Source organism: Caloenas nicobarica, chromosome Z (assembly GCF_036013445.1).
Source record: "Caloenas nicobarica isolate bCalNic1 chromosome Z, bCalNic1.hap1, whole genome shotgun sequence".
Classification (NCBI taxonomy): domain Eukaryota; kingdom Metazoa; phylum Chordata; class Aves; order Columbiformes; family Columbidae; genus Caloenas; species Caloenas nicobarica.
Window position 1 is genome coordinate 35,641,330 of NC_088284.1, and position 10,719 is coordinate 35,652,048.

The following is a 10,719-nucleotide window of genomic DNA, read 5'->3' on the forward strand; positions in this document are numbered from 1 at the left end:
GCATAATTTTAGATGTGGTCTAAAAGTCTAGGAATCAGACATTTGAGTGGGAAATCACTTAAAGTACTAAGTATCTGCCACAATTTTAGATTCTCAATGCTGTAAACTGCAGCCAGGAAAATTTGCATTCCAGGGCTGGATATCATCCAGAGAAGATCTTCAGGCTCCCGCAACTTCTCATAGACTCACAATAGCAACTTCCATCTCTGCCTGGTGCATACAGCTGTCTGCTTTCCTTCTGCCCCATACCTTGCCGATGCACTCATAGATACTTCCGCTGAATTCATAGGGAAACTGACCCTTAAGATTGCAAAGAAAGGATTGGTGAACTGAAAGACATTAAGGCTTTATTTCCATATTCAGTACATATACTTTAAGTAGCAGAAGTTTCTTGAGCTTATTTCTTTTCACATGGGCATATAACTGATGCATTAAAAAACTTTGTCCTACAGCTGCTGGAGCCAGAACAAATAGGTCACGGTTTTGAGAAGTCATTTATTACCAAGTGCCTCCTTATATAGTTAAACACACATAAAACCTGTGATTCTAAGAGGTAGCAATAAAAAAAAAAAGACAGCAGTGAGATAAGGGAGGTAAGTTCAGTGAGATAAGATCTACTCTGTGTAAAAAAACCTCTACATCTTTCTCCTATCAGTATAGCAAAACGATTTTTACTGTTGTCTATATTTCACCTAATTCTACCATATGGTGTTTTACTTCAAAGTTACTACTTACACACGCTAGTATTTGACATGCTATATGTTATAAATAAATTACATTTAGCACTGTTGTTGGAATGTTAAATTCCATAAACAAGAAAGTGTGTGCAAGAGCATTACCTCTCAAGGAAAAAGTTATAATGTAAAACAGAGTTCCTAAAGTAAAAGATACTACTTGTGATTTACTCACATGCTCAGAGGTGACAAACAATCCCCACCCTGCTACAAGGTCTAACAATAAAAGAATGCTTCGTAGGTAGTTCTTCCAACACAAATTACAACTTCAAAGGGAAGAGTAGCTCCATTCACAAAATAGGTCACCAGCAAGAGCTATCGGGTGGAAGGAAATGTGGCAAGGAAGAAGCACGGAAAAATTAAAAGTAAATTTACCAATATCTCCTTCATTACATAAAAAAGAAAACCTCCACCTGTTCTTGTTATCTCTGGAGAATTTTATAGCCTTGCTTTTCTCGCTCTGGATATGGAAACTTCAGTAACCAAAAAAAAAGCCAGAATTTTTTATGCACAGGGCAAATTCAACTGGAGCATATTATCTCTCAGAAAGCTTCACCTATATATTGCCCCACACAGTAAAAATAAGGAATAGACTGTATTTTATCTCCAGTATTTTTTTTAATTTCTTTGTTCGCCACTGAATTAATTCAGTCCTGTTCTTCCAGTCACAAAACTTGAGGGCAATAAGTTGTGTAATGGAACCCTCTCTTCAACCCATCAAAAAAACCTGAACTGTTTAGCCCGTTTGGAGACAATGGTTACATAGGAGCCAAACTTGCACCAATCTGCATCCAATACGCTACCTGTTCTTCAGAAACTGTTGTCTTCTTTCTGCCAGTTTGCTTGTAAAACATATTAAAAGCTCCTCCCACTTTTTCGTGCAGGCAAATAGCATAGCTGGGGCTTTTCAAAGAGGTGGCCACCCTTACTTAATTACCTGTTCAGTTATACAAGCTGAGCTAATAAGGCTAATTGAGTTTCCCATGTCACACTGTAAACTCATCTGTAGAAGGGATCAGTCTGCTGATCTAAATAGCTGGTGCATTTTGCCTCTCTTCTAACAACCAATGGTCAGAGAAAATATGGCAGTCACAGAATTTTAGAAGTCCTCATATATTGCCTGTTTCCATACGGTACTGTCTTCAGTGCTTCCCTACCAAACTTACAGACAGGGCGTTCACTATAGAGTGTGGTAATGGTGTTGTATTTTAGGTTTGTAACACCAGCCATTTGTCTGGCAGCACAGTGCGTACTGTTTTGTCATCCTAAATCTAAGGAGGTTAAGAAGTTGAGTCTATCAGTTCAAAATTAAATGTGGATCTGTAACACTCCTCCATTTTGGTTGGGTTTTGTTTGGTGGTTGTTTTGTTTTGTTGGGGTTTTGTTTTTGTTTTGTGGGGGGCTTTTTTGTTTGCTTGGAGTTTTTGGGGTTTTGTTTGTTTTTCGGTTTTGGGGAGTTTTTTGTAGCCAGATATTCAGCACTGGAATATCCAGCTTGCTTGTTCCATTGTATTTCCTCCCAAAGAGGAGCTCTAAAGGGACATTTATTTGGCTGCTGAATGCCCTGTATTTTCTCTCTTCACTAATCATGCATACTGTGTGATGCAGAGTTTGAACTGCTAAGCATAGTGTGATTCACTTTCTTATGCGAAAAAAAAGGCAGGACGGTTGCACTTCACATCAAAATCAGCAAGTTTGTAACTGCTGGGACTTTTAATGATTGATGAGAGCTTTGGCATAGTTTCTGTTTGGAAAAGAGGGCTTTGAACTGGTGGATGAAATAGAAGAGGAGAGACTTACATAAAGGGCCCATCTCCCCTAATCTCCTCACCAAAGAATACACAAGGAAGAAAAACAAGGAGTCCCTTGTAACCCTTGCAGCGACGAGCGCCTTGTTTAATGTATTCAGTTACTTATTAGTAGGCCAATATAAATCTAGCACAACAGTGTGCAAAGTCAGCAGGGGGTCTGAATCTTGATGTTGTTTTTCCCACCGCTGAATAAATGATCGCAACCACCAGCTTCAGAAGCTCATCCTCATTAGTATGTATGAAATGAGTGGAATAGGCACTGGGAGATTTATATTGTTCTGTATTCAATTTAATTAATAAGAGACGGTGACGATTTCTGGAGGAAAGAGGCAGTGTCCGTAGATTCCTGTGCACCTTTCATTGTTACTAGTGATAGAAATCTATCACAGCACGGAGGCCTTAAAAAGTGCCCTCATCATTTTCTAATCCTACTGACATTCATTAACCAGACATTTTAGCAACCTGCATATTAAAATCTGCCACCATCATTAAGGTCACTGTAGAGATTTCATTATAAACTCCCTACTTACAATGTTTTATAACTCCACTGGAAAATTTAAGTATAACCAAGGAGCACTTTTTGCAGTAGTCTTGTTTATTTTTAAATCCTCGACAGGCCAAAACAAAGAAGAACAACATAAATGTCACTGAAAAAAAAAAATCCAAAACATCTTGGTGTTTGCTCTGAGAGCAAACAGTACAGGTGAAGTCACCATGAAAGCAGTTCCCAAGAGGCAGGAATAGGATAGTCACTTCATGAGCATGAAGCAGACTGTGGGAAAAGGTGGCTTACATATGTCTTATCTGACGTACACACAGACCATTCTACAATGTGGATTTGGACTTGAAAATCAGCATCTCACCACACTGAGGTCAGCTACAGTTTTGCCATTGACTGCAGTGAGACCAAGAATTGAAGCAGACTTCCCAGTTTAATGACTATTTTATTTTATTTTATTTATTTTACAGTTATGGTCTTCTTAATTTTCTGTTTTCACAGAGTTAGGAGATACGGTTATAAACTGGTTAATGTCACAGATTTTGCATGTCAGGTGATGTTCTGGTCCCATGAAGGTCAGTAACAAAACTCCCAAAGACTTCTGTAAGTCCACTTATTTACCCCAGGCACTTCGGCTCACATCAAACATAACTCATTTATAAATTTACTTTGTTTTTTTCTTCAACTGAACAGGCAAATTAAAGATTTCAATAGAATACAAGCCCAAGCAAAACCTTAATACTCTTAAATCAAGTTTTATTTGTCTTTGACATAGTATGTAAGTAAAATCCACATATGTTTTCTGCTGATTTTCTGTGTAGACTAATGCATATTCCACACAGGACTGAATGTGCAATCCAAGCATCATCCACAGGAAGTCCTTGCCAAAAGTGAGGAATAATGTTGTCTCCAGGACAGAACAAATAAAGTTAGTCACCAAGAATAATGCTATAAAAGATACCCCGGGCAATAATACATGAATTTATTTTTCAGCTAGTGGGAATTTCATCACTGATGGCACATAAATGAGGATGCCTGTGGTTTATTTCATGCAAGTTGATGTTTTCCGCTACATTTCTTCTTATTTATACATAGTCTTGACACTTCTGCACCTATGAGGTATCCTTCTTTGTCTACTAAACTTCCACAAATGCAATAGTAAGCATGCTCTAATACACTATGTTTGGTACAATGGTTTAAGGAAAGGACAATGGTTTGACTCAGAAATCAGATCTGTCTCCAAGCAATGCAAATTCTCCTTCCACAGAGTGCAAAACCGGCTTCTCCTAGCAGCCAGTTTCTGCATGGTCTCTTGCGCTTCCTGTTCAATCAGTGACAAATCTTCCAAATAGCTTTCACTCACTTCCTCTCAGTTTTGCTGCACTATTATCAGGCACAGCAGTGACTGAAACTCACTTGGGCAGGGCTGGTATGTCTTGGCTGTGATTTACCTGGGACAGTCACACCCGCGAGCATCAGCTAGCTAATGATTGCCAGGAATGAGCAAACATGGGAAGTCCCTGCTCCCCTTCCCTCACTCCCTAGTAATAGTGCAGCCTTCATTAGCAAATGTTTTCCAGCTCTAATAATCACCAGGAAACTCCAGACTACAACCAGTAAGCAGGGAGGGGATGGAGGGGTTGTACCTGGCAGTAATGCTGTTGCCATCATCATCCTCAGATGGGCCAGAAGCTATCACCTCTGCATACAGTAGGAAACATCTAACTCCACAGCTACCTGAACTAGATCCAGTGCAGCTTCTTGTGGAGTAAAAACCTTTTAAATATAGGTACCACTGGCAGAGTACAGATGGTTATCTGGAAAAATCTAAAGTACTGAATTTGTGTCTCCAGCATTCTTATTATTACTTTTCTTGACTTAATGCAATACAGAAAAAAAATGAAAACAGAGCCCTTTCCATGCCAGTTAATTGAACTAGAGCTAGAAATGCCATTCTGTCATTTTCCACTTAGGAAAAGGGTTATGGACAAGCAGACAAAGAAAATATAAATTTCAGCACTTTTTCCTGAATAACTTCTTTGCTAGATAAAGCATACCTCAAAATCACCGAAAGGACCCCATCAGCTCCCCACTGCCTATTCCCCACCATATCCCATAAAAGCCACACTGCTGCAAACTGATGGCTCATCCCACGTCCTCCCTTGGAGAGGAATAATTTTCTGCTCTTCCCCATGAGAGACAAAGGACATTAACTTGCTCTTGGGCAGGTGCACGGGGAGGATGGGAGAGGCGTGCTCCTACTCACCTCCTGTTTTCATCTTGCTCAGAGGTGTCAGCCAAGAACTCCAGCCAGCCCAACCAGGGGTGATGGCTGCTGGTCACCCCACTGCCTTTCTAGAGTGACCCACAATCCAACCCATGTCCTGGACCACTGTTGTTTCCTGGCTACCCTGTGTCACTTTTTCCACACAGAATTAGGTCCAAACAGCTCATCAGGCTCTGTAGCGAGGTGACTGCCACTGACGAAAACTTCTTTGCCAAAAGCAGGACATGCTCCTTTCTTCTCAAATATTTTGTCATGTCTTTCAACTCATTTTCAGTCACTCTTCTGTATCTTAGCATGCCATACTATGTTAAACATTAATTTCTCCTTTACTATGTAAAAATATTCGTATTGTTTAAAAGGAAGTGTAAACCTAGAGCAACTGAGCTTCTTGTTTCTTCTTGTTTTAATTCACCAGTCTCACAGGATCAAAGGATAAAACCTGACTAGAAGATCATTTTCCATCAGCTGCTCATCTGTGAAGGTTTAACCAATCCCATTTTTCCTACATTGCTTTACGCTATCTCACTAGCCTTTTGCTTCACATAGAGACTATTTGCTTTCCCTCTCTTTGGTCCTCTTTCTTCCTTCCTCCTTCCCCCATCACTTCTCTCTGTTTTCCTTCCCTCTCTCCCACTGCACACTCTGCTCCACAAATTTTCTCAGCTGGACTCCTCTCCTCATCTCTTCCATTTTGTCCTGGCTGCTCTTTTCCCCTCTATTCTTCTCCTTCTTGTTGGTTTTTTTTTTTTTTTTTGGTCAGTAGCAGACCAGTTTTTCTTCCCACTGCCATCAGCTTGAGGGTTAAAGAAAAAATAGTCACCTGGATGAGATTTAATGTTATGAATTAAAGTAGGTGTGTTGGGGAGCAGGACGGAATAAAGCCTCTTTCTTTCAGATACTGAAACCATTAAAGGTTTATCTTTGGTAACATTGTATTGCCTGGCAATTCCACTTACTGAATGCTCATAGGGGCTCAGTTCAGCTGGAGGGACACTGTGAGAAAAGATTTTGACTTACTATACTAATCACTTATTATTTAAAATTAGATTTGCTCTCAGTTTGATTTTGTAAGTGTATTTAAAACATTTTATTATAATACGGACTTTTTCAGTGTTGTCTTTTCAATTGTGATAATTTTACATTTAGTTCCCCCATCTAGATCTGAAACCTTCATTGTTTTATTGGGAGCCACTACAGTGATTCACTTTGGACCATATTTATTCACTGCAGAAACACAGACAAAGCCAAAATAAGTCTTTTCTCTCTATTTTCCTTAAGATCTTGATCAAGCCCCTGATTTTACGGAGTCCTGACAAGAACAGAGGATTTACCCCAAAACCAATGTACGAGTTTGACTTAATTTTCCAACCAAAATATACTTTGCATGTTTTCAGAAAGTCCCTCTACATCTCTTTGCCTGCTGTCCGAACAACTCAGTAGTTAGTGTCAATCCTTAGTCATATGGAGAAAAACAGCAGTTGAGAGACATATTTTGTTTTGTTCAGTTCCTCACTGTACTCAGAAAGGATGCAACATCTGAGCACAATGCTGGAAAAGAAGGAATTTCTGAAATAGTGAACTGAAAATTTAGAGCATAATACTTGAGACAAAACTACCATGAAGTAACTGAGAAGCATACTGTCTTCACCCTGATGGGAAAGAAACCCCGAAAACTCTCTTCAGATGCTCTCTGTACAGTTTCTGATTAATTCTCCTCTCAGACACTCTAACTAGGCAAGACTAATGTGAGATCATCAACATCCAATGTGCAAAGAAGTAAGTTTTCCTTTATAGAAAATCCAACAAATTCAATAGCAAAAAATGTTTCTAGTGACTTAAATAACTGTCTATGGAATACAACAGATCAGTTATATCCTTGTTGTAGAGCTCTACAGGCTAGTTAAAAATTAACATACACTCTCTTCCTGGTGAAATTTTACAAAACAGGTCATCAGCAGGTGAAATTGATATGGATGCACTAACATTAATAAGACTGTCAATTTACACCACAAAACGATCTGGCTCATGTCTGTTTAGAGTAATTTGATAATGAATCTCTGCAAATTCCTATTCATTTTAAGAACTGTTAAATTCTACATCACTTTCCGTGCTCTGTTGTTTTGTTTTTTAATGGGGAACCACTCCCTTCACCATATGGTCCAGCTGCTATCCACAGTATTCTCTGCTTATTTCACCATCATGTAACACTCTCCTCTTCTGGGAACTAGATGACACAGTGACATGTGAATGTTGCTTGCAGCGCAACACGAATTTCTGCTGATTTTTCTGGCACAGTACAGCAAGGGCTGACCAGGGCAGCCTCCTGCATAAAACATCTGCTCCGCAGCCTTGCTTGCCTTCCAAAATCCTCCATAGTTGTAAAGACCAACCTGCACAGAACTGGCACAGTGAAACACTCTTTGGGTTCCCAGGCAGAGACAAATGGAGTATCTGGCATTTCTAGTGAATATTTTGAACAGCTTTCCTGGATTTTGAATACTTTGGGTGCCCCTATTGAGCACACCCTGGGTCAGTCGACAGTCATCTGGGCATCCATTTGGAAGATGTCTGAATAAAGTGATTTAAAAAAGCAAATCCATATATGCCATCTGGCAACCTAAAAATGTGACATTTCTAGTGAGGTCCTTAGTTATAGAAGGAATTTTGCAGTGATTCACCAACCATTAAAAATCACACCCATGGAGGAAACTCGTGGCTTACCTGTTCTTAATCTAATCTCATTTTACACTTTTACAGTGGTCTGTACAATGTCTAGTGCTTATAATTTTAAACTATAAGCCTGACTCTGCAGGAGTTAATTGGGCAAAAGACCCATTGCCATTTCACATTAAGAGACTGAGAATTGGGTCTGTGCTGGGGTTTATGAGCCTTCTTTCCTTCAGCTGCAGTATGCCCAAGAACAGCTACCTGCTGACTGAAAACCAGCCCATTTTCAACCACCTTTACAGAGCACAGCTGAGTTGGGTGAATTTCTCCGAAGTGATTAAAAGAAAGATATTATTTTCTTCTGTGTAGGAGTAATTACTTTGCCAGGCACTCAATAATGTTGTCTTGACAAAAATAATATTTACAGTTTGATTAAGATGTTCCTGCACTCAACATTTTGTTTTTATTTGTGGTGAGATACATCCCCACAGGTAAAGGCATCTCTTCTAATGCCAGAAGGGGAGAGGGGGGAAAGGAGCTACAAGCCCTCCAAAGATTACAGGCTTCAACCGCCTCCTGGACCAAAAAAAAACCCCTATTATTTCTCAGACAGCTGTCAAAATCCTCAGCTCTGCCACTCTTGTGAGTTGTTTCTTGTCAACGTAAAACTCTGCTGCACTTTGAGCCTTTGAAACAGGGGCAAGAATGAACTGAACTAAATCTAACAATAACCATTGATACAGAAATTGGGGAGCATTGTACAGGTTGTTATGACATGGAAAGATGAGTGGGGATGTGTTCAAAAACACAGTGCCATTGTTACCCCTGCAGCATCCCAGCTCCTCAGAACCATATCTGCCCCTACGTGCTGCTCCTACGATCACATGGCTCTGGGGAGTTGGTGGAGTAGACGATATACACATCTATCATGTGAGGCTCAGCACGCCAACTGGCATCGCACTTCGCACAACCCAACTGAAGGAGTCAGTTGCTGCTAAGGAGGGAGATCCAAGCGTCCTTTTCCCATACAGGACAGGTGTCCCACAAACCTCAAGTCAACGTATTTCATATGTGATTAGGAAGGAGGGGTAGAGGTAACATTTTCATATCAACTCAAGTCAAATCTTTGGTAGAGACCTACTCTGAAGTGGGGCTGGAGTGAGTTGGAGAACTTCTTTGCAGCTTGTGTGAAATGTTCAGATAAAGCTTTTAAAATGCACGGCTCCATGGAGACCTCACCAAGTATTCCTGACTGGAAACCCACAGCACTGTACCTCTGCAGCTGCCAAAAAGCAGCCATTGAAAAATATGTCTTTTCCCATCAATAAGGGTAATAATTCCCTTCCCCAAGTCAGTGTGTGTAGCCCACAGTTTTTAACTAGCCTAGGCAAAACAAATAAGGTTGTGTCTCTGTTTTCAGAAAATCCGACAGCATGGAGAATTGAGATTGATATAAAGTTCCACAAAAACAGCCTAAAATAACTCGATGGGAGAGGAAAGACAAGAATAGTTTACTGGATTTGGTACAGAGAGAGAAAGGGAACAGGGAGTCAGGTAAAAGAAAAGAGGGTGTTTTTTTAAGCCATGAAGACACGTCTGATTTTGCAGATCAATTCTAGTAAGATAAGAGCAGAAGCAGCAGTGAAGGAATGCAGGACAGAAGAGCTGACTTTTGTTTTGGCAGAAGGCTAAATGAAAAGGGGCTAAACTGTGTGATTTAAGTGAAGAAATCAGGTAGTGCAGGCTTGGAAATTAAAGACAGGGAAAGAAAGTGGATGAATGGAAAACACTTTTGTAAAAGAAACTGAATGTAAAACTTCTAGCAACTGATGCCATAGCTACTACCAGTGTCTGGAAAACAGGATTTTTTAGTGCTTTCTGTTTCTTGCAGAATTTTCATAACATAAAAATCTGGTCTGTATTTTTCAAAACCCTAAATATAGGGGGAAAAATGTTCTCTGTCAGAGAGACTTTTTTGATTAATGAAGAAATGCAAGTGTAAAATAAACCATTCAGTATTGCGGAAATATTTCTTCAGTATATGAAGCACACAGTAAGTGCTCGATCTAGCTCTGCTTACAGTTCAAACCCACAACAAAGTCAGTGGAAGTTTTGAACACCTCAAAACGTATGCAGTGATTGAGTGTAATGTAATAATTGAATGTCAGTCTTTGGTATTGTCGAATGGGTATTTCCCACAAATCCTGACTGTTTTCACTCTCTCTTCTTGTTTCCTGACAGAGGAAGAAGTATCATGAGATGATCGGGGGCCTCTCTGTGGAAACAGGGTTAGGAGTCTCTGCAAATCAAGGTACATTCATCTGGTTTACCCCCCTGACACACGCTTGGGTACCCAGAAATTATTTGTACCAGTTCAGTTTCTCTAATTGCTTTCAGGTCCAGGGTAAGTTTGTTTCGTTAAAATTTATCTGTCCCCAGCAATTATTCTGTTTGGTGCAGAACTCGCTTCTGTTTTAGATTTTCAGGGAAAGAAAGAAAATATATATTAAGTCTCATTTCCTTTGGCTAGAAAATTACCCTAAGTATACATTCAGTTTAAAATGTCTGAAAGGAAAGAAGAAACTTTTCCTTGATACAGATGAATGTTTTCCCTTGTAATCTAACAACTAGAAATTGAATGAATGTGTGTGTAATTTTAGATCCCAAATCAAATACCGAACCAAAACCAATTTTTGAGAGTCCTTTCATTACCGAAAATAA